Genomic DNA, 26454 nt, shown 5'->3' with positions numbered 1-26454 from the left:
TGCCGTGCTGCTGACGCGTGGAAAAAAAATGCAGCAATCGGGTCGGCCTCTTTCCCGAAGTGAAACAACATAGGCTACAATGGTAGATGTGAAAAGGGCGAAACGCGGTCCTGGATTAACATATAATGCTGCCTAATTCCGAAATTGCGTAATATTCGTTGTCTGTGAATAAACCTCTTTTAAATGTGCAAGAAAGCCACGAGTGCATCAATAAACGTAACTAACACTGGAAACGCAGTGCGTTAGCTTAGAAGTACTTGTATAAAACGCAATGAGCCAGTCGGACATCAAAAGCCCAATAAAAAGAAGCAGAGCGAGTCTCACCTTGTGAAAACTAGACAGGATTGCCTGGTCGCTAGCCTACACCATACCACTCCGGGCCAATGCGATGATACACCAAATTATGCAGGCAAGACACATGACCATAAGATAGCGCACACGAATATACAATGCACACCGGAGAGAAATATAAAATCTCTTCCTTATATCAATGTCGCCGGGAAACCAGCAGTGCAAAATGAGCGTTCTCGACCAGGTATTAATGTGTTTTGTAACGCTAACCAGTTCCACAGGCAGCTCTGTCCTGATAACCTCTCCATGGCCATTGCAATGCGATCGCTAAGTACAGCATGTGGATCTATATTATCTTTGATTGACTTTCCTGCTTTGGCGTCGGTGCTCAACGAGTAGACGCAACTTGGAGTTTCTCAGATATCTGGGGCGCGAGGACAGAAAGCACTAAATACATTTAGCGAACAAAATACTTCTCGCCGGATGGTCCGACAAGAACGTTTCAGTGATCTCATGGGTCGTGTGTTGGGTGTCACCTATTGATTACGTGTTCGCCAAGCTTTTCAGAGGATTAACATGTATCGGTCTTTTTATTAAATACTTTTTGTTAAAGCCTCTTCTCACGATGTTTTCTTCCGCAGTCGCCAAACAACGCATTAGCCTGCACATAATCGCTGTACGTACGTGGCATACCATGTGTTCGCATTTCAGAAGACGATGCAAACAATTAATGAAGCCGTTGTAGCGCAACCCAAACAAACAGAAAGAGGGCAATACCAAATGCTCCGAGTTGTGTTCTTTGTGTTCGTTTTTAGTAGCGCTACGATGGCTTCATCAAGTATCAACCAACTATCCCAAGAACAAGTCATCCTTAATGTAAGTAACTACGAAAGTTAGAAATATTATATAATTGCATCTCTCATGCGTCTCTTTGTAAAACGTTTATTTGAAATGATTGTGCAGAAAAGATTGCTGAACTTAAATTGTAAACAGCCTGCAGCATCTGTGGTTATATTTTGACGTTTTTGGCGCATTTCAAGATTCTTGACGAAACGTCTCACAGGGAAAAGTTACGCTGCTTTTGCGCTAGAATTGACACATATGGTGGGAAGTGTCATCATTGTGCGAGAGGTATAAATTCTTTATCAAATATTCCGCACGCACAGGTGGCATTTATGAAGCTTCGCTTGGTGCCATGACGAATTGAATTCGCGCTGTAGGTGCTTGCACGATCTATGTGATTCAGCAGGTAGCCAGAACAAAGGTTGAAAAATATTTCAATATTACGCAAGAATTTGACGCCGTCTACCAACCGCAGAAGCCACGCCGAGTTATCTGCCTTTTCACTTGCTCCTTTGATATCTGCCGTATTTGAATATAATACTGAACTTTCCCCTTTTGGCCCTCCTGATATTTTAATTTGGCACACCCTTGGTAATGATCCAGTCTGGGAATGCAGAATTTTTCGACAACACTACGTCCAAGCCGTGACTATAAATGTCTAACGAACATTTATATACAATAAGAGTTCTTGCGTGCAAAAAGGCAAGAGCAAGGACACTGTCAACCAACCACAGTACCGGTTCAGTGTCTTTCTATTCACATATTTTACTACGACTTTTACAACATTGCATCCTGCCTGCTAGCGATCTATTGACGTTTTATTCTGGCATGTTCACGTTAATATCTTGAAATGACCCGCACTATGACGTCCTTCTCACATTTTGATTATTTTTGCGCACATTAAGTCGTATGCTAAATTCCACAGAACTTAATACTGCATCATGGAGGGAGCTTCCACTTCATGAACATTACATTCACCTTTCATTTTATATGGTGTCGCAAGAATTATGTTATCCATGATGAGTATTAGTGCTCAATTTTTGCAGGTCCGTTTTGCAGAAACATGTTGTAAAATAAGCTGTCAAATCACCACGCAGCCAAGTAGTCTGAATGGAAGCATACCTACGAATATTTGTCAAGCTAGCTAGAGGGTACGGGCTGAGAAGCGGCGGAATGCGGCAAAGTGCTTGACGGAAATTCAGAAAGCTTTCCGGGAACATTCAAGCCTGAGGGAGCAGAACAGCAATCTGCTCCATTCTCTCTCTCGTGGTCTCTTACCTCTTCCTGATTACACACACAAAAAAATAGCACCTAAGTGCCTGATTATTCCTTCTGAAGACGTGCCACTGAGCTTCATGAGAGATACTTTGCATATATGTGCGGAATGTCTATAAGCAGCATGCGTAACAATGCAGAGTGGGCGCATGAGCATGCAGGAAAAAAAAACGACAGGAGTATGATCTATTCTAGGATGATGGGTACATTCGATGCGTTGCTGAACGCTGCTTCGAACGTGCGTACGTTCAAATACGCAATACTCCATATAAATTAATTTAAGGGCCATGCAGTTATTTTTATTGTTTTATTTAACATACTGTTAGTCCCACTGGGACTGCTGCAGGAGTGGATTTATCAGCAAGGTACAGGAATACAGTATACAGTACAGTTCAGTAATACGCCAGTTACACATCAAGCGGGCAACAATACAAACAGTATACAGTACAGTACAGTAATACGCCAGTTACAGACCGAGTGGGCAACAGCACAAAATCAATACAGTCTGAACATGATCATCAGGTCTGGATTGTTGACAAGACTGACGAGCCTGCGAGCTCAGCGAACTTTTTCAAGGAATCCTGCGCAGTTATAGATTTATCTAGGCCATTTCATTCTCTAATGGCTCGAGGGAAGAAGGAAAAGTAATATGTGTTGTTAGCACAAGAGTATTCATTAATCGTAAAGTCATGCTTGTGACGTGTTTCTCTAGAACGAATAAAACTAATGTAAGTAGCATGATCCATGTTAAATGCGTTATGAATTAATTGATAAAGAAACTTGAGTCTATGGAGCATGACGCGGCTTCATAAGGTGGCTAGGCTTGCGTAGGAAAGCAGCTCTGTGGGAGAATCAGTGCGCCGGTATCTATGGTAGATAAAACAAACAGCTTTTCATTGAACTGATTTGAGCATGTGTACATCTTTTTGCATATATGGAAACCAGACGACGTTTGCATATTCTAAGATTGGACGGATAAGGACTTTATATGCGAGTAACTTGATATCTGAAGTCGCAAAGCGCAAGGTGCGCTTAAGGAAGTATAAACTGTTCATTGCTTTTTTGGTAATGTTTTTTACTTGGGTTTTAGAGCTGAGATTATCAGAGACAATCACACCAAGGTATTTCTTTTCAGTTACTGTTCTGAGAGCGCCGCTGCCAGTACCGTAAGGGAAATTAAGCTTTGTTTTCTTATTTGTGGCAGACATCACTACAGTTTTTTCCATATTGATTGCCATTTGCCATGTATTGCACCACTTTATGACGTTGCCCAAAGCTGTGTTTAACCTTATTTGGTCTGCATGAGTGTTTATTTTTTGTTATAGCACGCAGTCATCCGCAAAGAGACGCACCTTCACATCAACGTGGTATGTTATGTCGTTTATGTATAAAATGAACAAAAATGGTGCTAGCACAGAGCCCTGCGGCACGCCAGAAATGACCGGAACGATATCAGAAGCATGGTCATTGTATTGCACATATTGTCGGCGTTCCCATAAGTAGCTGGCTATCCACCTCGTAACGGGACCATCGCCAAGTATTTTGTTTAGTTTGAAATTCAGTTTAGCATGTGCCACGCGATCAAAAGCCTTTGAGTAATCAAGGAAAATTATATCAGTTTGACTTTGATGATTGGTTCCCTCTGCGAGGTCATGAAAGATTTCTACCAGTTGGGTAACAGTGGACAACCCTGCTCTGAAGCCATGCTGGTTTTGGTGAATGATGTTTTTCGTCTCAGTATGTTCTTTAAGAAATTTTAATAAGATGTGGTCAAGAATTTTACAACAGGTACATGTGAGGGATATAGGCCGCTAATTGGACGGGGACGTTACGTCGCCTGATTTGTGAATGGGCACAATTTTTGCTACCTTCCCTTCAGCGGGCAGACAGCTGTCCTGAAGTGACTTAGAAAATATGAGGTAGAGATATTCATTGATTGGTTCGGCATAGCGCCTAAGAAAGCAGTTTGGAATTCCGTCAGGACCACAACTCTTTCTTTCATCAAGGTTCAACAACAGAAAAAGAATCCCAGGTACACTTATGTACACTTATGACATTATATATGGTTGCATGGTGCGGCTCTCTCGGAATGCTTGCTATCCTAAAATTTTGAGTATTCTCTTTTATGAATAGTTATGAGGGTATCGCCAACACTAACGACATGCTAAAAATGCGCGAGACAGGAAGGATATATATTATTATAGAGGTTTCCACTATTTGCTACATTTGACAAGTTGAAAATGACAAAACAATGTTTTTTTTTTCTTTGGTGGGGGGGGGGGGTCCACAAGGTCACCTTGACGAGCAGTACCCACGACAACGCCAACTTCTTTGGGGATTGCCACGACTTTCACTACATTTTGAACTGCCCGTTCTTCCATGAGCACTCGGACGTGGTACCGTCGAGGCCGTCTTTCGAGACATTCAAAATCTGAAGAGCAGAGACGACATCACCGAGGTAGCCCTTCGCGTCTACAAGCGTTCACTCGCCTTGGAGAAGCTGTCCTAAAATTTGAGGGTTCTTCCAGCCCTGCCAAGTGCTTCATCATGTGTGCGAAAGAGAACGCAGCATTTGTTGCACGTTCTTTTAAATCAGCACTTTCCAAGTGCCGACACATTATCAGCTAACGAAAATAGCGCAACTACTGTTTCCACATTATAGCTCCAATTCTTATTAGTGCTGCATTAGGAAGTAGATTTATTTATTTATTTATTTATTTATTTATTTATTTATTTATTTATTTATTTATTTATTTATTTGGATACCTTCAGGGCTCATAGGGCGTTACAGAAGGGAGTGGGAACAATAAATAGGAAATAAAAAGCACAAAGCAAATGTTGGGTAACATATTCAAGCGCATTTTTAAAGTCACTGGGGTTTGTAATAGATACAATGGAGGTGGGCAAGTGGTTCCAATCATAATAAGTTTGAGGGATGAAAGAAAGTGTTGGTTTGGATGACAACGAAGAACAAGCCCTTTATAACGATGGTCAAAACGAAGTGATACGAATGAAGGGTGGGAAAGTAATTCCTGCTTAAGACGAGGGTTACAGTAGTAAATCTTATGAAACAAGGATAAACGTGCTATTTTTCTGCGTAAGCAAAGGGATAGAAGCTTTAACGCTGTTTTATTAGATGAAACACTCGAATAACGGGAGTACTTGGAAAAATATGGAGCGTGCGCTACGATTCTGCACAGCTTCAGCATGACTAATAAGACTTTCAGTAAATGAATCCCACACAGCTGATGCATATAGTAGTTTTCAGCAAAGAAAGAAGGAGTTTAAGAGAAGAAGGAGCCACTCAAAAATTACAACGCAGGTACCCAAGCATGCGGTTAGCATTACTGACAATATAATTCACGTGTGATTGCCAAAGCAGGTTAGAATGAATATGGACCGCTAAGTATTCGTAAGTAGTCACTTCTTCGAGAGGGGAATCATTTATGTTACACCCACAAGCGTTAGGCAAAGTTTACGAGAAATTTTCATTAGCTTGCACTTCGTTGCGTTGAATACCATTTTACATGTGTTACACCAATCAGAAATACTGAATTTTCTGAAATCAGTACTAGTGACCACGTCGTACTCCATAAAGGACTGCGAGAGGTGTTGAAAAGTGTTAGCTACAGGGAAATAAAGGAGCTACGTGCATGCTACACTTTTTTCATTTCGTTTTAGCTAGAAAAAGAGACATTGATCATTAAACTAAACAAACTGGGGATAGCCGAAGAAAAAATCATTGCCAGCCTCATAAAAAAAATTTTACGGCACTAAGGTCGCACTGGTCCTGACATCTAGTTCTGCAAAGATAATGAGGTGGAAACTGTACTAAACCAGCATAATAGCCTGCTTTACAATGCATGAGTCTGTTACTAAAACAGTTGTTAAAAAGTACCACGGCACACTACCTTTTCAGGTAACATAAATACTGTCACAGTGTCCAATACCGCATAATGTGGCCATTATTTTTCTGTGTTTGTTATTTGTGATTGACCCTGAAAGATAGCTGTCGCTTACCCTCTTCGATATCGTTGTGCTGTTTACTGATTATTTCTCAGTGTCCGAAGAAATGTACCAAGCCTTGTTAACATTCCGCTCCACTTCTTGCTCAAAGCGCGAGAGCAGTATACCAGTATATGTGTGTGGTAGTTCCACTAGTGACATATAACTAAAGCCCAATATTTATAAAAAAACGGATGTAGAAAATTTATTTTAGTGCGCAGCTCTTAGGCGCCCGCTCCTGCGGCGAGCGTCGGCGTCCTACCTCGTAACCTTGCGAACGAGCTCAGTGAAAGTTGAGAGTGAACGCGGAGCGCAGCGCTGGATGAAAATAGTGGCGACAGCGAAGGGAGCCCGCGGAGGATGGCATGGCGAAGGCGCGAGAAGGAAAACGTAGTGCCGCGCACGAGGGGCTTTGTGGCAACGACGGCTACGAGATGGCGCCACAGTAGCGCGCGTCGTCTGTATGGAAACAAAGTGCTGTATAGCTGAAGGTTTGTCTGCGGCGGCTGCTGTGAATCGCTCGTAAGCGTCGCGCACGCGCTTCCTTTCACGGCCTCCCGATTAGCGAGGCAGTCGCGCCCCACTTAGACCAGTCTGCAACGTGCCGCGTTTCACTGATTATCCGCACCTGCCCAATATGTCACGAAATCAAAACACTTATACAGCTGCCTTCAAGTTGCCCATTATGGAATACGGTATTCGTCGGTGAATTTTGTATTACACTTGAACTCACTCATAAAATGTGTTATTGTGATATAAAACAGCAATCTAGACAATATACTAGGCAACAAGCTCAGCTTCGTTTTCTCATTCCTCATTCATATACATTTTAAAATCTTGTGTATGCCTTTTTCTTGTTTGGGAAGATGTATGACGGAGTGTACATGTTTCATTGTGGGGAAGCAAACAATCCTGTCAACTCTCTGTACATGCGTTTGACTAACGAACGACCAATTTATTAATTCCTGCCTAAGTAGGATTTTGACTTTGATCAATCGTTCACACAAAATGTAAACAGTGGAGGGATTACTGAATACTTACAGATTTGTTCCCACCAAACTAGTGATTGGAGCGTGCAAGAAGACTGAAATGAATAAAAAAGAGAAACACATTAGAAACCAGTTCACCTAATAGGGTAGAAAGATACCCGAAGAGACAAAAATACTAAAAAAAAACGTGAAAATAGCAGGTGCATTCATAATTGGAGAAAAAATATTAAGTTACCATCGGGATAAATCAGAGTTAAGTAGAATGATAATTTCATTGTGGCGATGTATGTTTCAGCGAGCAACAGGCTTTCTCATAAAATTATTTATTATTATTATTTTTTGATACCAGATACTCTACTTTTACACTTCGAGTCACTGACCTTTTTCCGTTATACATTGAAACGCCTTTATAAGGAACAAAGTGCTCGGAACCTCCCAAATTATTCGTTATACATGCCACTTTGTTGTAATGGCGGTGCACCATACCAATCACGCGAGAGCAGGCAAACCACGTTCAGCAAAATAAAATATTTAATTAACGCGAAGTTTAGAGAGACTGAGTGAAATAGGTCGCTGATTCTTTCGTGCTGAGTTGTTTTAAAGAAATTGCAACTGCAGCCAACCTTACTGCACCGAGATTCACAGCATGCTGCGTGACGAAACGCAGCAGCTAGGAAGTGTGAAGACACAGATTGTCGAATGCCGCTATCACCTTTCTCCCTGACAAAATTATTGATTAGTTTGCAGGATCTTCGTCATTTTTGCCTTCGTTGACATTGACGTCCTTACCGCCTTAGGTGGATTTAAAGACGTCAACAGACATCGCTTACGATTGCACCATCATGTCGACATAACTTTTAACGTATTCGTCACTTATCGCGCCAGCTGATGCGCTAAAACAAGCAGCGCTCGAGTTCAGTGATTCGTGGAGCAGCTGATACCCCTGGCATCGGCACACCCTTCAATTGCATCGCTATAGCTCTGCCGTTTGGGCTGACACAGAGCGCACCCTGGTGACCTCTGCGAAGGGCAGTGGGGGCACTCCTACGCCGCTTTCATTGTAAAACCACAAATAAATCGTCAGGCATGCCTAAATTCCTTAAAAGTACAGGCAAATTTGATGTAGTTGCCATCGTTGTAGAATTCTTCGCAATAGATATGGTATATAACAATTCGGCCGTGAGTGGATCAGTCGTTCGTTGTACAGGGCATTTCGCTGTAGAGGCGTTCGTTATGGACACCATTAATCAAAAGACTAGCGCAAATAACTGGGACATAGGCAGAAAAGACGACAGGAGGAGCGCTCTGGCTGTTGTCTTCTCTGTCTGTGTCCCTGTTATTTGCGCTAGTCTTTTGATTAATGATGACACACCAACTAGCCCAGCTTTCTGCCTGCATTTGACTGTTTATGCACACAATGCGAGAAGGCTCTGTGCGGCACCCGCTTTTTGCTTTACTCTTTAATTCCCGGCTTTTCTTCATCAAAATGCACTACGATTACGCTCAAGGTGTCCAAATTTAGCTTAACGTATTCGGTACTTACAAATGCCACTAGCGGATGCCAATATCTGAAGCAGCTTCATTTAGATGTTTGCCGAGTCGGCTGCGTTGGCAAGAGACCACGCATATTCACATCAGGCTCATTAGAAGAAAAACGGGGGGCTACGCGAGAAGTACCGGTTTACATTGGTCAAACAGCTGCACCTAGCGCAACCAACTGACAGCAGAGTCTAACATATGACTAACTGCTCATGCAAAATACAAAAAAAAATAGGCTAACTAGCATTTTATTGGAAGAAGTATGGTAAACATTACATAATCGTTACACCATGCAGTTAATTCATGCGGGACGTCGATGTTGTTTAGCGCAAAGCAACATTATCGATGGGAGCGAAGTGCAAAAACCCATGTGCTTAGATTAAGGCGCACGTTAAATAACCTCAGCTAATGAAAATTATCCCGGAGTCCCCAATATGGCGTGCTTCATATTCATATCGTGGTTTTGGCACGTAAAACTCCACGATTTTAAATTCGAAGTAAGGTATCCCGTGAGGTAGCATAAACACAGCAAATATTCATTCAGAGATATCATGAGACAATAGACCGTTTTAGTTACACGTACGTAGAGGCTTTGCGTACGTAGAGCTTCTACGTGTCAGCAGTGCGCATGCGTACAACGTAGCGGGCGCGCGCGCGTCTCACGGACGTACGTGAGATTCAATTCTTTGCGTGCGTTTCTTGCGCACGTAGACAGCTTCGCGCGGGAGTTCCGCGAGATCACGAACAAGCGATAGCGGGCCGCGCGCGCGCAGTCGGCTTGCATCGAAACGCGGCGACAGGATTGAATTGGCTACCGCCGTGTTCACATTTCCCGATAGATGTAGCTACGGGGTCCCTCTTGGCGTGCGTAGCGTATGTGTAGCTAAAAGCGTTTCAGATGGCGTGCACGTAAGGCACGTAGGCTTTTCACGTTTGCGTACGTGAAACCTCTACGTACGTGTAACTAAAACTGTCTAATGGGAACACTCAGTTCCCGTAAAAGCTGAGCATAAAAGTAACTCATCAAGCAGTAGTCATTTCTTTTAAAGTCAACTTCTGTACCCTCGTCTACCACATACGCCGGAATGTACACGCGTCGTTCTCGCGGAAAACACACAGATAAGGAAGCCGTGAAAACCATGAAAAACGCTGCGTTTTTCTGTCATGAGCACTGCAAGATAACAAACGTTTGTTTACGCAGCCAGCGCAATCTTCGCGGAGTCGCGTCAGATTATCATAGCACTCAGCACGCCTGATTTTTTTTTTTCGCTTTCATTACCTCGTGCCCTTGAGTGACGCACAATTAGCTGAGCATAAGTTTACTTTATTTAGCATTTCAAGGTATATCGCATGCTTAAGTGCTTCGTCGACATTCGAAATTTTGAATTGAAAATAAAATTATTAATTTGGCGATTCGAGATACAAGTAAACTTCATCGAGGCGAAGGCTTGCCCACGGGCGAGAGGTGTGATGAGCAGCAATCGTGTTGATAAAACGGATGCGTTCAGCACATTGCAACGTGGCAGGGGATATAGCCTAGAACAACTAATATGGTAAGGGATCATAAAAAAGCTTCTTATTGCAGTAAGAAATGCGAAAACGCACATAAAAATAGACACATCAGGTGGTGTGCCGGGGGTTCTTTTCCTTAGCCTTTGTGCTATGTCAAGCAGCTTGAATAGACTCAGCAAAACATTTTATTCAAACGGCATCTCACGGTTTGATATTTTCCAGAGGTCGTGCTTCAACTGGCTCCCAGGCTCGCGAAGCTGTACAACGACGTTTGTTCGTACAACGACGTGTTCTTACTCTTCATGCGATGTGTTCCGTTGTGGTGTGCCTTCTAGTTTTTTATGTCCTTTCTTACTCTGTGGTGTTAACTCATAGAGAAAATAGTATAAGGATATTATGTATACTAATAGTATTATTATTAAAGTCAAGCATGCGCCCCCTACAAAACAGAAGTTTTTGCATCTTTAGATGCCCTTGATCATCCCATAGCGCCTTCCGTGGTGGCGTAGTGGTATTCGCATAGCACGCGGAAACCTGTGACTTCTCGTCATTTGGGCTATGCTTGGTAGTGAAGTAAGACACGTTGCCTGTCAGCTAACAGAACGACTGCTAGAAATTGATTTTGCTGCAGTAACTGCTCGTGCTATACCTAAATCAGTTTATGACAGTTCTCGCAGTTTCAGTGCCTTGAAGTATATTTCACTCTGATCACTGAAAAACAAACACTGTTCGTTTTTTCTGTCATCGCCATGTTTTGCGCATTAGATGTTAATTTTAATAAACGCACGGAGGTACACTTCCCAGACCAATTTGGAAAGTTTTTAACAAGCTTATGTTCCGTGAGCCAACCAACATTACACTCCTTCTGGTCCGTTCTTAGCTTCATATCCCTCAGAGTATGTTCTCAAGTAGCAATCCATCCTAGGCAGCGCGCGCTATGTGGTGCATATTCAGTGTTTCGTTGTTGAACAAGAACACTCCGGCCAGTTCAGAAGGTTTTCAGGTGTAGGGATCCATCATTTGTATCATATAACGACCGCTGCAGCCTCCTATATACGAATGAAGACTTTCTCCATCCGAGAAACATTACGCAGAAAAGAGCAGACACACAAGGTGATTAACGCACGCGTACTCCGACGAAGAATTATTAACTTTCTCCATCGTAAGTACAACGAAAAGCACACAGGAAAGACCCACCACTCATTCATAACATATGAACACCCCATGGAGTTTCCAGTGCCACTGAAAATTTCGTATTCTAGTGGAAAGCGTATGTATAAGGGAAGTAAATTGTTAATAAGCCGACACAGGCTACGGCAAATTCATTGATGAACTGACGTTGAGTGCACAAATGGCAGCAGCTTCCGCTATGGAACGTGTCAGCGGCTGCTGCGTTGGTGTCATTTCCGCTGTGTTTGATCTAGGCGCCTAATTAGCATTGTTCATGCTAGCAAATCGTTCTATTTAATTTTATTGCTATCTATAGAAACGTTATTTTCGTCCAGTGTGTGGCTTTGTTCTAAGCTGTCGATTCTCCACGCGGGTTTCGCTAATATCGGCTGTAGATTCCATCAGCTTTCACTCAATATCTTGACAGTCTGCATTTTGTAGTGCAACCCCAGGGACGACCACGTTATATAGCTAATACTTGTTTTGCGAGATGCCAGATATACAGCGCACTCTCACAAGTGTGGTTAAGTTTGGCTTTCTTTTTCTAACACTGCAGAGTCCAGTCTCCCTCATTCCAAATTCCTCGAATAGTGCACGTGTCGCGAAAAGAATTGTTTGTTTATTGTTTATTTTCGTTGTCCATGGAGGAACTCTGTAGAAACCTGTGAAATAATAGGAAATATATGGTGCGCACAAGGTATCTCATTTTCCTGTTTTCATAGGTAGCATTCTTCCCAGCAATCTAGCTTCTACTATTGTATCATGCACTGATCGTCACCCTAAGTTAAGTGAAGCAAGTTAAGTAGCAGTGAGGTAAGTTCATTGTTAAACTTTAAAATCAAGCTGTTATTCGCCGGTGCATATCATTATCCATGAACCAGGCTGCTTTCGCAAGATATACCAGGCATTAGAGTAGACATTTAGGTGCGCCAAGCATAAAGTTCAAATGTCAGCGCAAAGGGGTTAGGTAACTGGCTGTTTTAAATACAGGATGCACAAGGCAAATCAAGATTATACTTGCAAATATTTTAGTTTCATAATATATTTAATTGTGTGTAGATCAAGCATCATTTTTTATTTGATTCCACCATTTGGTTTTCACATCATTTAACCAGCTGTATATTGAGACGAAGTTGTGTTTATATAAAGGTCTCACTTTCTTTTATACTCCTTTGCCCGCTTCCTATAAATTAGCATCTTTACGAGCCCAATCCCACGCACTTCTTTATTCCCAGCTTCGAATACAACTACATGTTTCTGCACAGCCGTTTATGAATTATATCTACGTGCTAATTAGCGAATTTATCATACGTTAATTGAATTACAGCCAATCCCAAAGAAAAATACCGCCACACAAACATGACACAGGCTTTGACGCAGGAAGTTGTATTCTTTTCTTTTTTCATCGAGTGTACTTGATCAGCTTTTCTTAAAATGCTTGATCACATGTCAGCAGTTTTTACTGCTGTTATTTGTTTTCTTATATTTAGAGTACGTTTTTTATAAATAGAGAAGGCGAACTTCCACTTTTGCGGAATTTTTGAACTTCCTTGGGTGTTTTTGTTATAACAGGGCTGCATAACTTACCACGATTATTGAAATATAATTGACTTCAAGCGCAGTGACCTCTGTGTTCGTCTTCCTGTGAATTGCCTTTTTTTGTTCAAATGTCAATGTACTGTGCATTGTGTACGTCCGCGGCAATGACAATATTCAAAAGGCTTAGCAAAGTAGACCGACACTGCTTTCTTCGTCACATGTGAATGGCCCCATTACAGAACATTTACAACACCCATAAATAAAATTGATTGCCGTCGCGCGGTGTAATCTCCAAATTTTCGACATAGAGGAGTAGTATTTTGTAGGATTTTCTCTGACCTGCAGGCCGTCAGAAACAGTCTTATAGGCTTTTCTATGCTATTAGAGCGACTAGGTTGTTATCAAGATTTCAAAAGCGCAGGGCTTTTCCCCCCCACGTATTTTGGCGATATTGCGATTGCTGTAGTTTCCTGATAATAAAGGATTGGGGGGAGCACGCGTGCATTACCTGTGTTTTCAAACGGTATGCATGACGGGAGGACTTTCCCCTCGAACGCGGCTGTAAGAGGTATATATGTCTTTCCATGGAGCACAATTTCAGTGGCAGTAATTCGTCGGCGTCAACAGAGCACGTACCTCGCAGATCTTCTGTCCTTACCTGCCAGGTGCGGTACTGCATGAACTTTTATGCAGTGGACTTTCATCTCTCCTTTACTGTTGGTGTTATTCCACTGAAAAAAAAAGCTTAAGGGGATTTGTAAACTCTGCCTGTGACTTACGCCACCTTCCCACAGTACAAATAACGAAGTTGTCCGTGCAGATATTGTCAACATTCCGAAAACTTTATGTGATTACAAAACAGGTACAATAGCACCATATTCAGCCCTGCTATAAAACAAATTGCGCATTTTGTACACGGTTGTTGATAGCCAACAACAGGTCCAGTATTTAATTTCTGCAGCACACCTTAGTGCCTGTAAGGATACTCAAAATTATTGCTGAGATGGACGTGAACGTCCGGAACGCAATATATATATATATATATATATATATATATATATATATATTACTTCACATTTATATATAACAGTGTCGCGCTGAGTAAAATTTATGTGCTTAAGCTTGTAGCGTGGCACTTGTCGATAGACTGAAACCAAGTGTACGATATTTTGCCAAAACTGTGTTTCGGAAGCTTTAACTCCACCGCTAGGAAGGGGGGGGGGAGTATGTTTGCGACTAAAGCTAGTTGCGGCTAATGTTTTCGTGCTTCTTGCCAATAAAAAAAAATGTGCCGGTTCATTTTCAATCCACGACAGGCGCAGCAAAATGAGGTCAGCGCTGCTGGTTTTTCTCCTGGCTTTAGCTGTCGCCGCTCCTTGCATCGCACAACCCACAAGTGAAACCAAACAGAAGGGTAAGAACGCATTATCTGATAAACGTATTGTGATGCTACGTGAAATAACATACGTGAGAAAAAGAGGGACACCAGGGAAGAGTGTCAGTCTTCTGCCTAATTTTATTTCAAGTACAACACCCAACTATAAATTCTTGACGCGCACACAACGAAAGCGCAGCAAGTGCAGATAGCTTATCCTAATGCGGTATCTCACAATCGCATTCATATTCTTAGAGTGGAATGAATGGAACCGTGCGGGGGATTACTTTTAAGTTTTGCACAAGTTCTACAAATCGCCTGTGATCGAAAGCATAATTCTCGTCATTGAGCTAAATTATTCAAAGAGGCGGACATTAATTGTACGAGAAAGCGAAACGCGTAATAAACTAGTGAACAAAAATATACTTAGTAACTCCCTAGTTACTATGACATATTTGCAATTTACGAATAGCAGCCGGTGAGTTGCAACTTGGAATAAATTCTCATGATGAGAACAGTTTCGAAGTACTATTTCCTAATTTCCAAAATCAAGAAAGCGGCATACAGATGGAATAGCACACTGTGGTATAAAGTTTGTAAACAGGGATAAGGTGCCTCAGAAAAGCTGGCCAACGTTTCGACAGGTGGACCCATCTTCGTCAAAGGCCTATCTTCGTCAAAGGACTTAGCTTCGTCTTCACCTTTGACGAAAATAGGTCCTCCTATCAAAACGTTCGCCAGCCTTTCTGAAGCACCGTATTCCTGTTTACAAACTTTATACCATGCTATTTCCCAATGCGTGGGACGAAAAACATGCCCATTCCAGTCGCTTTTATGCTTACATGCACATAAGAGCGTTTTGTTAAAAAAAAGCAAGTAGGCAAAAGAGCATTTTTACGGTCAGTTTAATGGCTCATATCTCGAGAGTGCTGTCATCCGGGAAACTTACTCTAAGTGAATATGCCTTGCAATCTTACCAGCTACAATTCATATATAATATGTACGTGCCATGAAGTAAATGAAAAAGAAGATAATTAGTACATTTTTGTTAATAAGTGGAACATGTGTTTCGGTTTGTAGTACAAGTAACGTGCGACTGAGTGAATGATCTTCCTCAATGGCTAGAATTATTGTAGCTAACAGAGGCGATTTTTAATTATTCTCTAAAACATAGAAGTTATCGCCGTTTGTATTGTGATCGACATTTATTTTTATTGAAACAAGGATACCATAAAAGGCACAAGAACTTTTATATTTCTTTTTCTTTTCTATTGAAATCATAATCACAAATTTTACTCAATTGTACATAACCAGACCATACCTCAAAAAGTGCTCGGCCAAACATATCGGAGCTGTTTTGCGCTGGTACGCCTTCACTCGTTTAATTTATGGATATGGGCCTTCGTTGAGTGGTCGTGGATATTGGGGCGCATTGTAGGCATTAATTTATCAAAAAAAAAAGAATTTCAGCATATGGGCAGTTTGTAGTTGAAAATTTTTTACGTGTTTTCTCAACCTTTTTATTCTTCTTTGTGTGGAGGACGCACCCTAGATATCACTCAAAGCAATATTTGAAGCCTACTTTTCGTTTTTATTTACAGACGCAGAAGAGAACTCACTCAAACAAGATGGACGTGCTTTGGAAACGCTGGGAAAGATTTTGCAAGGAAAAGATACCACGACTGAAGGGCGTGAAGCTCTTGCTGAACTCGCGAATCGACTAGCGACCTTCCATGGCACGGACACCCAACTGGATGAGAATGCCTCTGAGTACTTCTTCAAGAAGATCCGGAGGGTGGTCGAGAACGTGGCTGAAGTAGTTGTAGTAAACAAAGCTGCTGCTGCCGTCGGTGGAATGATTGGATAAAGATGATTAGTAACGGGAATCCCCTTCTTCGCTGCATACATTATATGTATTGCAATAAGGCGAACAATTTCGGCGTGGTTTTCTTTCCTTCACATAGATAAAACTAAGAACTCATAAAACAGCACTTTATTAAGTCACCACTTATGTAAGTTGCCATTTTTCTCGCAAGACGTTGTGGCTATCTTCATAAATAATAAAATACTTCATTTACATACAAGTATGCATAACCAAATGGAAGCAATGTCAGCGTCATAACAGGAAGCTGACGCTGCCTCTTAATCTTCCAGCCTCACAATTAGAACTGGCGCTCAGTCTGTGACAAACTCAACGGGAATCTTAGTACTGTGCACATTGTGCTCTGCAACGTCATTTAGCACAGCCCGCCTAACGAAAATCACAAAAATCTAGAAGAATTTGAAAATTTCCTTAGACAAATAAGACGACAGACCCGGAATGCTTTGCCCAATCACAACAGCGTTCTCGCCCACTGCTATATACGCCACGCTATGAGGACCACACGTGTCCTCCCAACACAATGGCTTGTCTTAGGGCACCTATAACTGCCCAAACATCCCAAAACAGGATGTCATAGACTTATCATGTTCGGCACAATACCGCGCCTTGTTAGCTATACATCTCAAAGGGGCGTTCGAAAACCGAGCCCACGATTTGACTGTTGCATTTAATAGTTAGCAGCTGCTCGCTGCGGCACGAAGCTGTGCAACTAGACTCGCAACTTCGTGGCCGATCTGCCAGCTTTGTAACTGGTGATCTCCCCTGTGCCTCTGAACCAATAGCTCACTGCAGCACTCCACAACGCTCCATGCTCTCTCCCCTCCTATTAAAGATTATGCTGTTTTACGTGCCGAAACCACGATCTGATTATGAGGCACGCCATAGTGGAGCACTCCGGAGTAATCTGGGCCACCGGAAGTTCTTTAACGTGCACCTAAATCTAAGTACACCGGTGCTTTCCCTTTTCGACTCATCAAAATACGGCCGCCGTAGCGAGCATTTGATCCAGTGGCCTCGTACTTAGCAGCCCAACACCACAGCGGGTTCCCCTTCTATTAAACCTTGCCATACGAGGTCTGCTTCTGCTTTTGTATCTGATCTGGGATGTTCGCCATGGCGTTTACATAGACGATTTCACTTTCGGGGTAACGACCGAGTTTTTTGCACATGCTGAAAGTGGGTAGCAGGAAGCAACTACTAGCATCGCTCAATACATCCGGCGTGGAAGTCTGACACGTTCCTCTTCCGAATCGGGACTACTTGTCCCAAAGCACAGTCGAGGACAACGAGACCTGCCTCATAGATGCCAAACCCATTCCGTGTAAATTGTTAGTATGGGTGGTTTGTTTCATAATAAAAGCAAAGAAAAAATGAACAGAGAAGTGAGATTCGTCAAGTTACCAACCAATGGGACCAAATAATCCATGTGCTTCGGTGGGTGTTTAGAGACTTACATGACTATAAACAGGCAGCTGCCACCCGTCCTGGTTGCTCAGTAGCTATGGTGTTGGGCTGCTGAGCACGACGTTGCGCGATCGACGTCCGGCTAGGCGGCCGCATTTCGATGAGGGCAAAATGCGAAAACACCCGTGTACTTAGGTTTAGGTGCACGTTAAACAACCCCAGCTAGTCGAAATATCCGGAGTCCTCGTCTACGGCGTGCCTCATAATACGAAAGTGGTTTTGACACGTAAAACCCCATAATTTATATTAAAGAGGCAGATGCCTAAGGTCTTGCTCAGACTTGATAGACTCACGCCTCCAACCACCCTGTCACAGCCTATTGCGCACTGAACACATATGTATGTGTAGACTACTAAGGAAAGCGCACGAACTTGCATGTGGCCTTGCTACAGCAACTGACCAGAAATGGCTGGTGGACCGTGCGGAGGCGGTGGCTGCTCCTCTGGGGCCCTGGACTAAGGCTCCACCATCTAAGCATAACTGGTCTCCACGATCTTGCAATAAAGTTTATTCAATCAAGTAAGTAACCTACAAGAATGCTTGAGACGACTGCCGGACGCTTTCGGGCTAGAGTATAGGGTACGCGCGTCCCTAGCGGCTGCGGCAAGGTACAGCCGACGGACTTGAAAACATGAGCAACGTAGTCATGGGGAAGGTCGTATGCTACGTGCTGCTGGGTTAGAGTGCTGAAGTCACGCAGAGGTGCCTGTATGACGTTAAAGAGCATAGTGGGTCGCCGTGCTGCTGAGATTTAGAAACAACGCACTTCTCGCTTGCTTCACATTTGTGAAGTGAAACAACGTAGACTGTAATGATACATGCGGAAAGAACGGAACACATTCCTGGATTTTCCTATTTCCCAGCCTTATTCACAAACTGCAGTTTTTGCTCTCAACGAATAAACGTGTGTCGAAGGTGAAAATTCACGCCCACTGCATCATTAGGCGACATTTATACCAGAAACGCTCTACCAAAGCTTATTGTGGCTCAAAGAAGCACAATAAGCAAACAAAACGCAGAAATGAGTTAAGTAGAGCTTCAAATAGACAATAAAAATGCGACAGGGTCTCTTCATTTAAAACAGATGTTTACCTGGCGGCAAACTTACCATACCACTACGGGCCAGTGCAATGGTAAGTGAATTCATACACGGTGGATATACGACCGACACATAGCACCACCAAATATAATACCCACACCATGCACAAATGAAAGTATCTCGGTGGGACCAATGTCACAACGAAACGACCAGTGCAAAATATAGGTCCTCGCAAAGGTGTCAGTGTTATTTGCAACGCAAACCAATTCAGCGGACACAGCTATACTGACGCTATTGCTTTCCAGTTCTACTGCATTATGGTCGCTGAGGTACAACATACAAACGCATTTCTCGACATGTTTGTTAGCTTTTGAATGTTTTTGTTTTCAAATCCACAAATCTTCTTTTCTAGCGCCAGACAGAAAGGCCAAGACAAGGTCTTTGCGAATGTGTCTCTTGCTACTGCATGAAACAACGTGCGTCCTATCTCTTTGCTTTTATTCTTCTTTTATTGCCCGTTTGCATCATATGAAGCTTCCAAACAGCTAACAAATATGAAAGAGCAAAAGCAATATTAGGTGCAATAACTATGGGCCGTAGTGAGGAGATGTGAATTGAAGTTTCTTTGCGCAGTCAGAGATCTAACCATATTAAAGCACACGTAATTCTTGCATTTTGTGTATTTCAATCAACCGTACCATACAATCACAAAACCATGCCCATGGGCTCGTTGGGCATCCGTGTCGTAAAGGTAGCCCACGTTTGGGAGAGCCACGACCAGTGGATGCCGCTAAAGCATGAATAAATAATCAGAAAACTCATCATCACTCTTTACGCCCCAATAACTAATTATCTAGAGCAGCTGGAAATTCGTTTATGACTGCGCTATGAAAGATGTCCCAAATATAGACTCTTAACAGGCAGTAAAAACTCAGTGAACATGTCGTTTTTTTGGCGTATGACAACAAGACTCTTGGATAGCAAATTTTTATTCAGACTTAACCTCTGAGATATGTCATATTTATTAAGTTTAATGTTAGTTGCGTTGACTTGCACGAATAGTGCTGCCAATGCTGGCGGCCGTCGTCGCTTGCAATTTTTTTTAATGACAGCGAAAGCGATAGCGCTGTCATTTTGGTCGCACTAAACTAGCGAATAAGGCTTTCCACATCCGGTTGATTCCCCTGATTTAGTAAGTATGAGAGGATAACGGGTTCGACAAATAAGTTCTTAGGCGATTCTGCTGCCTGTAAATATGACGATTCACTTCAGCACAGAAATGGTAGGATGAGACCCACACCCTAACCCGTACCCAAACCCTGCTTGAGGGCTAATGAATCGACATCGCTTGGAAAGGTTTGATGCCAGGAATCAGATTGCGCTTCCCAAAAGAATGCCATCAGAAATTTGGTTCCTAATGACGAAATCAAACTATAGCAGAAGTAGATGAAAACAAAGAGACCATGCAGAAGTCATACCGCCTGCACTGTTTGTTGATCTCGTTTTATGCCCTGTAATTTTTAGTAGATTTCATCCTGTCGGCTTCCTTAACGTTTCATACAAATACGTTAAGCTAAATATCTTCAAGTGAGCTGGACTATAACGTCCTTCTCGGAAATTTCTTGCGTTGACCTTGGTAAAGTCCCATCCGCAATCTAAAAGTGTATTATTAAATAAGGGAGAAACATTGCACTTCATAAAGATTACTTCGAGCTTTCGTTTGAACTGCCGTAGCAAAAGCCGTGGTTTTCGCAATCACGTTTCGGTGCCAAGCTCTTGTACTTTCCCTTATATGCGTGCAATTGAAGTTGTCAAGGAGTCTGGCACACAGGTACTCTACATTAAAGCAAATGTATGTGTATTCTTGAGGTTACCCTGAGGTTAGGGTCGAAGTAGTGGTGGAAGAGGACAGGAAGAATAAATATACATAGAGGAAGTAATCCAGCGACACTGAAGCATCAGAAAGCACACAGCATCTTGTTTTCTTCTTTCTGCAGTACTTGTTCGAGGATATCACCAAAAGAAGAGGCCTTGAAGACGTTCCTCTAGGCGTCTTGAGAGATAATTTCCCAATTGGCAGATTGTCCAAATGCATCAAGCGTGCGAGTGATGAGGGCGCGCAAAGGCATCAAGAAAAAATAAAAACGAAAGACAGAAAATTATTAATTCATCTTGCACCGCGGGCTTGCTCTCGCTGTTGCGTACGTTCTGTTTAGCCAATTTGATATATCAGATTTATAAAAGCACCACCATATATGTTCGCATGGGGCTGCTCTATTTGAATGTTCGTCATTGTCACACTTAGAATATTTCTTTTAATAAATGTCGCTTACTTAGCGCCCATACTATCGCCATCCAATAAAATAATGACAAATCAACAATATGCTGTAACGTTGACGTGATTGTTGTTTAGTGGGTTTAGAAATTAGCGAATACCAGAACAGTTTCTTTTTTTTTCGCTTCTTCAAAAGCAACATACCCAACTGTAATGGCGACAACGCGAACAGCCGTGTATATTGCAATGACTTTCCCTAAATCTTTGTCTGCGCGCATGACTTTCCTCCGTAAGTACTCCGTGGTCACAACATCGAGACTGTCTTCCGAGGCATTAAAAAGCTGAAAAGTGGAAACGACATCGCTTAGGTGGTCATTCGGCAATGGCCAGCGTTCCATTGCCCTGCAGCAGCTGTGCTAAATATTGTAGGGCTCTTGCAGCCCTGCCAAGTCCTTCACCATCTCCGCAAAAGAGAGGGCAGAAGTTATTGCGGACTACTTTAAACTTGCATCATTGGATTGCCTAAAATTACCAACTTACGAAACAGGAGAGTGCCAAAGTATGATTTTATTTCGTAATATGCCTATGATGACCATGGGATGTAGGGGTAAAAGGATTCCAGATTTACGTTAGTGTGAGACGCAGTGAAATGCTGGTACTTGCTTCCACATGCGTAACTATTCTTTCTATATAATACCTCTAATACGTTTTAGCACACTCGTTGAAGACAATTTACTCGCCATGGGTGCAATTGATCATATCGTACTCCACACAGGACTTCGAGGGCTTTCGAAACACAATTTATTTCCACTACGGCGTGCCTCATAATCAGAAAGTGGTTTTGGCACGTAAAACCCCATAAAAAACGATTTAGGCGGAGGCTACTAAATGAGCTGATTGCGCTGTACAGTTGTGTGTTTGTTTTAGTAAAACTAATAATGCAATGATTCTTACATTAAATAAATTGGTCAGATTTGAGAGGGAGACATGTTTGCCAGCCTCGGCAAAAAACATTTTGCGGCGGTATGCTTAGAGACTGAGTGCCAGCAATGCTTTAGATGGGGATGAAATGAAACAAAAAAAAAAAAAACCTTTAACGTTGATTCAGGTGCACGTGAAAGAACTCGAGGTGGTCAAATTTAATCCGAAGTCCCCCACTACGGCGTTCGTCATGATCAGATTGTGGTTGTCACACCTAGAACCCCATTATTTTAAATTTCAAGGACGTTTTCCCATGAGGTTGCATAAGCAGATCAAATATTCATTCAGGATATGATCAGAATATAGGAACGCTCAGTTCCGATAAAAGGTAATCTTGAGGCGAAGTGACTATGCAGTAGTTTTTTTTAATGCATTTCTATACGCCTATGTACTCATATACAGGAATTGACACGTATCGTTCTCGCGGAAAACACACAGATAAGGAAGCCGTGAAAACCATGAAAAACGCTGCGTTTTCTCGGTCATGAGTATTCGGAGATAACACACGCTTGTTTACGCAAGCACCCCAATCTCTGCAGAGTCGCGTCAGATTTGCATAGCATTCAGCTGGCTTGGTATTTTTATTCCTTTCGTGCCTTTGAGTGACGCACAATTAGCTGAGCATAAGTTTATTTTACTTAGCGTTTCGAGGTGCCTCGCACGCTTGACCTAAATGCTTCGCTGATATTCGCAAGTTTGAAAAGGGAACACCTTCTTTATTTGTTTCAAATGTTTAAATATTTGCCGAAATTGACAAAATTAATAATTTGGCGATTGGCGAGACAAGTAAACATCTCCAAGGCGAAGGCATTTCTCTATACTAGTGAGAGGTGTGATCAGCAGCAGTTGCGTTGATGAAACGGATGCGTCCAGCCAATTGCAACGTGGCATGGGATAGCCTACACAAACTATTCTGGTCGCCCATCATAAAGAAATTTTTCTAATCGTAATAAGAAGCGCTCAAACGCGCACACAAGATGGGCCCATCAGGTTGTGTGAGTGCGTTTTTTTTCCTCACTTTTCTTACTACGTGAAGCCGAAGGGTGGGTCTAAAAATTAATCTGCAGAAAACTAAAGTAATGTTTAACAGTCTCGGAAGAGAACAGCAGTTTACGATAGGTAGTGAGGCACTGGAAGTGGTAAGGGAATACATCTACTTAGGACAGGTAGTGACTGCAGATCCGGATCATGAAACTGAAATAATCAGAAGAATAAGAATGGGCTGGGGTGCGTTTGGCAGGCATTCTCAGGTCATGAACAGCAGGTTGCCATTATCGCTCAAGAGAAAAGTTTATAACAGCTGTGTGTTACCAGTACTCACGTACGGGGTATAAACCTGGAGGCTTACGAAAAGGGTTCTACTTAAACTGAGGATGACGCAAGGAGCTATGGAAAGAAGAATGATGGGTGTAACGTTAAAAGATAAGAAAAGAGCAGATTTGGTGAGGGAACAAACGGAGGTTAATGACATCTTAGTTGAAATCAAGAAAAAGAAATGGGCATGGGCAGGACATGTAATGAGGAGGGAAGATAACCGATGGTAATTAAGGGTTACGGACTGGATTCCAAGGGAAGGGAAGCGTAGCAGGGGGCGGCAGAAAGTTAGGTGGGCGGATGACATTAAGAAGTTTGCAGGGACAACATGGCCACAATTAGTACATGATCGGGGTAGTTGGAGAAATATGGGAGAGGCCTTTGCCCTGCAGTAGGCGTAAGCAGGCTGATGATGATGATGATGATGATGATGATGATGATGATGATGGCGACGACGGCGACGACGATGATGATGATGATGATGATGATGATGATGATGATGATGATGATGATGATGATGATGATGATGATGATGATGATGATGATGATGATGATGGAGCAGCTGGAACAGGCTCAGCAGCAGATAACATTCAAAGTGCATTTAATGCCATCATATTTAATGTCATCATATTTCCCAGAGCTCGTGCTTGAACCCACTTCCACGCTCACGAAGCTGTACAACACCTTTCATGAAAACCGGGACTAAAGACTCGTCGGTAATGCTCGTACTCGGCATGTGATGTTGCGTTGTGGTCTGTCTTCCTCTTCTTCTTTTTACCTCCTTTCTCTCTCTGTGCTAATACCTCATAATAAAAATAGTATAAGGTCATTATACGTACCAATATCAGCACTATTAAAGTTACGCACACGTCCCCTACAAAAAAAAAAAGAAGTTTTTGCACCTTTAGAGCCCCCGTTCATCCCATAGCGCCTGCTGTGGCGGCGTGTTGATACTGGCATTGCGCTGCTGTCCGAGGGTGAAGGATCAAATTCTGGCAGCGTTGGCCGGTGCTGTGCCTTGCGTGCACTTTACGGAACCCGAGATGGTCAAAATATTGCGGTGCCATACACTACGGTGTGCTTGATAATTATATTCCTGTTTTGGCACGTTTTGTAACACCCCAGAATTTACAACTTTTTTGTCCCACACCCTTACCCTTAAGGGTGCGAAATAATCTCATTACTCACATCAGCGAACTCTAGCTACCCCTTAAACGGGAGAAAACCGAGTGATAAATTGAGCAATAATTCGAATCATATGATGCGCACCTAAATATCTGACACAGGAGTTTAATTGCTATAGCGAGAAAACGTTATATCATGCAGTCTTCGTTTCAGTTGCCGCAGCTATGAGCATATTTACTTGCGACAAATAGTAGTAAAAAAAGAAAGCCTATTTTGCAATATCAACAATTCCATATTGACACTTAAGGGTAAGGGTGTTAGCTATGGGACAAATAGAAATCAAGCACCATTAGGAGGCAAACGTTTTTACTGTGTGAGACCGCACCAACTTCTTTATAGTGCCTTAAAGCCTGTATCAGTTGCTAGAGACAAAGATATTTCTGAGCACGTCGCTATACTTTGAGATAAGTCTGCGGGCAGCTAACAGCAGCGCTTGTTATTTAGTGCCTGCACGTTGGCTCTTTCCTTACAGGGACGCGGGAACGTTTGTCAACTAATTGTCATTGGTTATGTGAGGTAGTCTTGATATAATTTGCCAGGCAACTAAAAGAGTGTTAGCGACTCATTTTACCAGAGTAAATGTTCGTCCTATACTTAGATCAGCTGACTACAGTTCTCGCAGCTTCACTGCCTTGAAATATGGTTTCACTCTTATCACTTAAAAAGAAACACCATTCTTCTTTTTCTGCCAGCACCTTGTACTGCAGAATAGATGTGAATTTCAATAAACGCCCGCAGGCCTTTCACCCTAGCTAATTGCAATGACGTGTTAAAAGCTCATGCACCGGAAACGAATGTCTATTACACATTTTCGGTTCAGTTCATAGCTTTGCATTTCTGAGAGTCTGTCGTAAATTAGCAATTCATCCTAGGCAGTGCCACACTATGTGGTTGATGTCCAGTGTTAGGATGCTGAAACAGAAGACTTAGGGCATGTGAAGATCAAGCATCCTGCATTTGAATATCATTACATCATGCGTCCTGCATTTGAACACCTGGTGTAAAAATGCAGAATCCCTGGCTCTGATGACGCATGATGTAATGGTCATTGCAGCTTATTGTCTGCGAATAAATTCCCATGTCCGAGGTACATTACAGATAAAAGAGCAGACACACAAGGTAATGAATACACGTGTGCCACGAAGAAGAATTATTATCGTTCTGCACCGTAGGTACAATGAAAACTACCATTTATCCATAAAATATGAACGATCCATTCAGTTTACAGTGTCGCTGAAAAATGCCTACATGGTAGTGGAAAGAGTAAGTGTAAATGAAGTAAATGCCTGCTTCATTTGGATAATTCTGAACGAACCGACAGACGCTACGACGAATTCATGGACGGACTGACGCTGAATGCACAAATGGAAGCAGCTTCCGCTACGGAACGTGTGAGCGGCTGCTGTTACGGCTTCATTTCTGTTGTGCAAATTCTAGTCGCTTAAATTGCGTGGTTCGTGCTGGCAAACCATTCTATTTTCTTTTATTGCTACTTATAGAAACTTACTTCTCGTCTTTTGCGTGGCGATTTCCTAGGTCACCGATTCATTTCGCGGATTGCTTTAATATTGGCTGTAGGTTGCATCAGCTTGACTAGACAGCTTGACAGTCTCCCTCTATAGGGCAGTATAAGGCCGGGCCATGTTAAATGGCGCACACGAATCTTCTACGAGATGGCAAATATACAGAGGACATTCTCGCCTGTGGCTTAGCTTGGCCTTCTTTTTCTAGATCCATGATGGTATCGAAGCAGAGTTACAGAGTCAAATGCCTCTA

At 42.5% G+C, this 26454-nt stretch overlaps 1 long non-coding RNA gene across 1 annotated transcript in view; it reads right to left on the bottom strand.

Moving 5' to 3' along the window:
- Nucleotides 1-26454, bottom strand: part of LOC140215971 (uncharacterized) — a 106881-nt gene that overhangs the window by 32674 nt on the left and 47753 nt on the right. Inside the window, exon 2 of the long non-coding RNA XR_011892590.1 lies at nt 7456-7498. This is a non-coding gene — a long non-coding RNA (uncharacterized lncRNA). The remainder of the gene's footprint in view (nt 1-7455; nt 7499-26454) is intronic.

The sequence above is a fragment of the Dermacentor andersoni genome, chromosome 2, assembly GCF_023375885.2.
Source record: "Dermacentor andersoni chromosome 2, qqDerAnde1_hic_scaffold, whole genome shotgun sequence".
Classification (NCBI taxonomy): domain Eukaryota; kingdom Metazoa; phylum Arthropoda; class Arachnida; order Ixodida; family Ixodidae; genus Dermacentor; species Dermacentor andersoni.
Note: the sequence above shows the minus strand (reverse complement) of the source record. Positions and strands in the feature narration are given on the sequence as shown.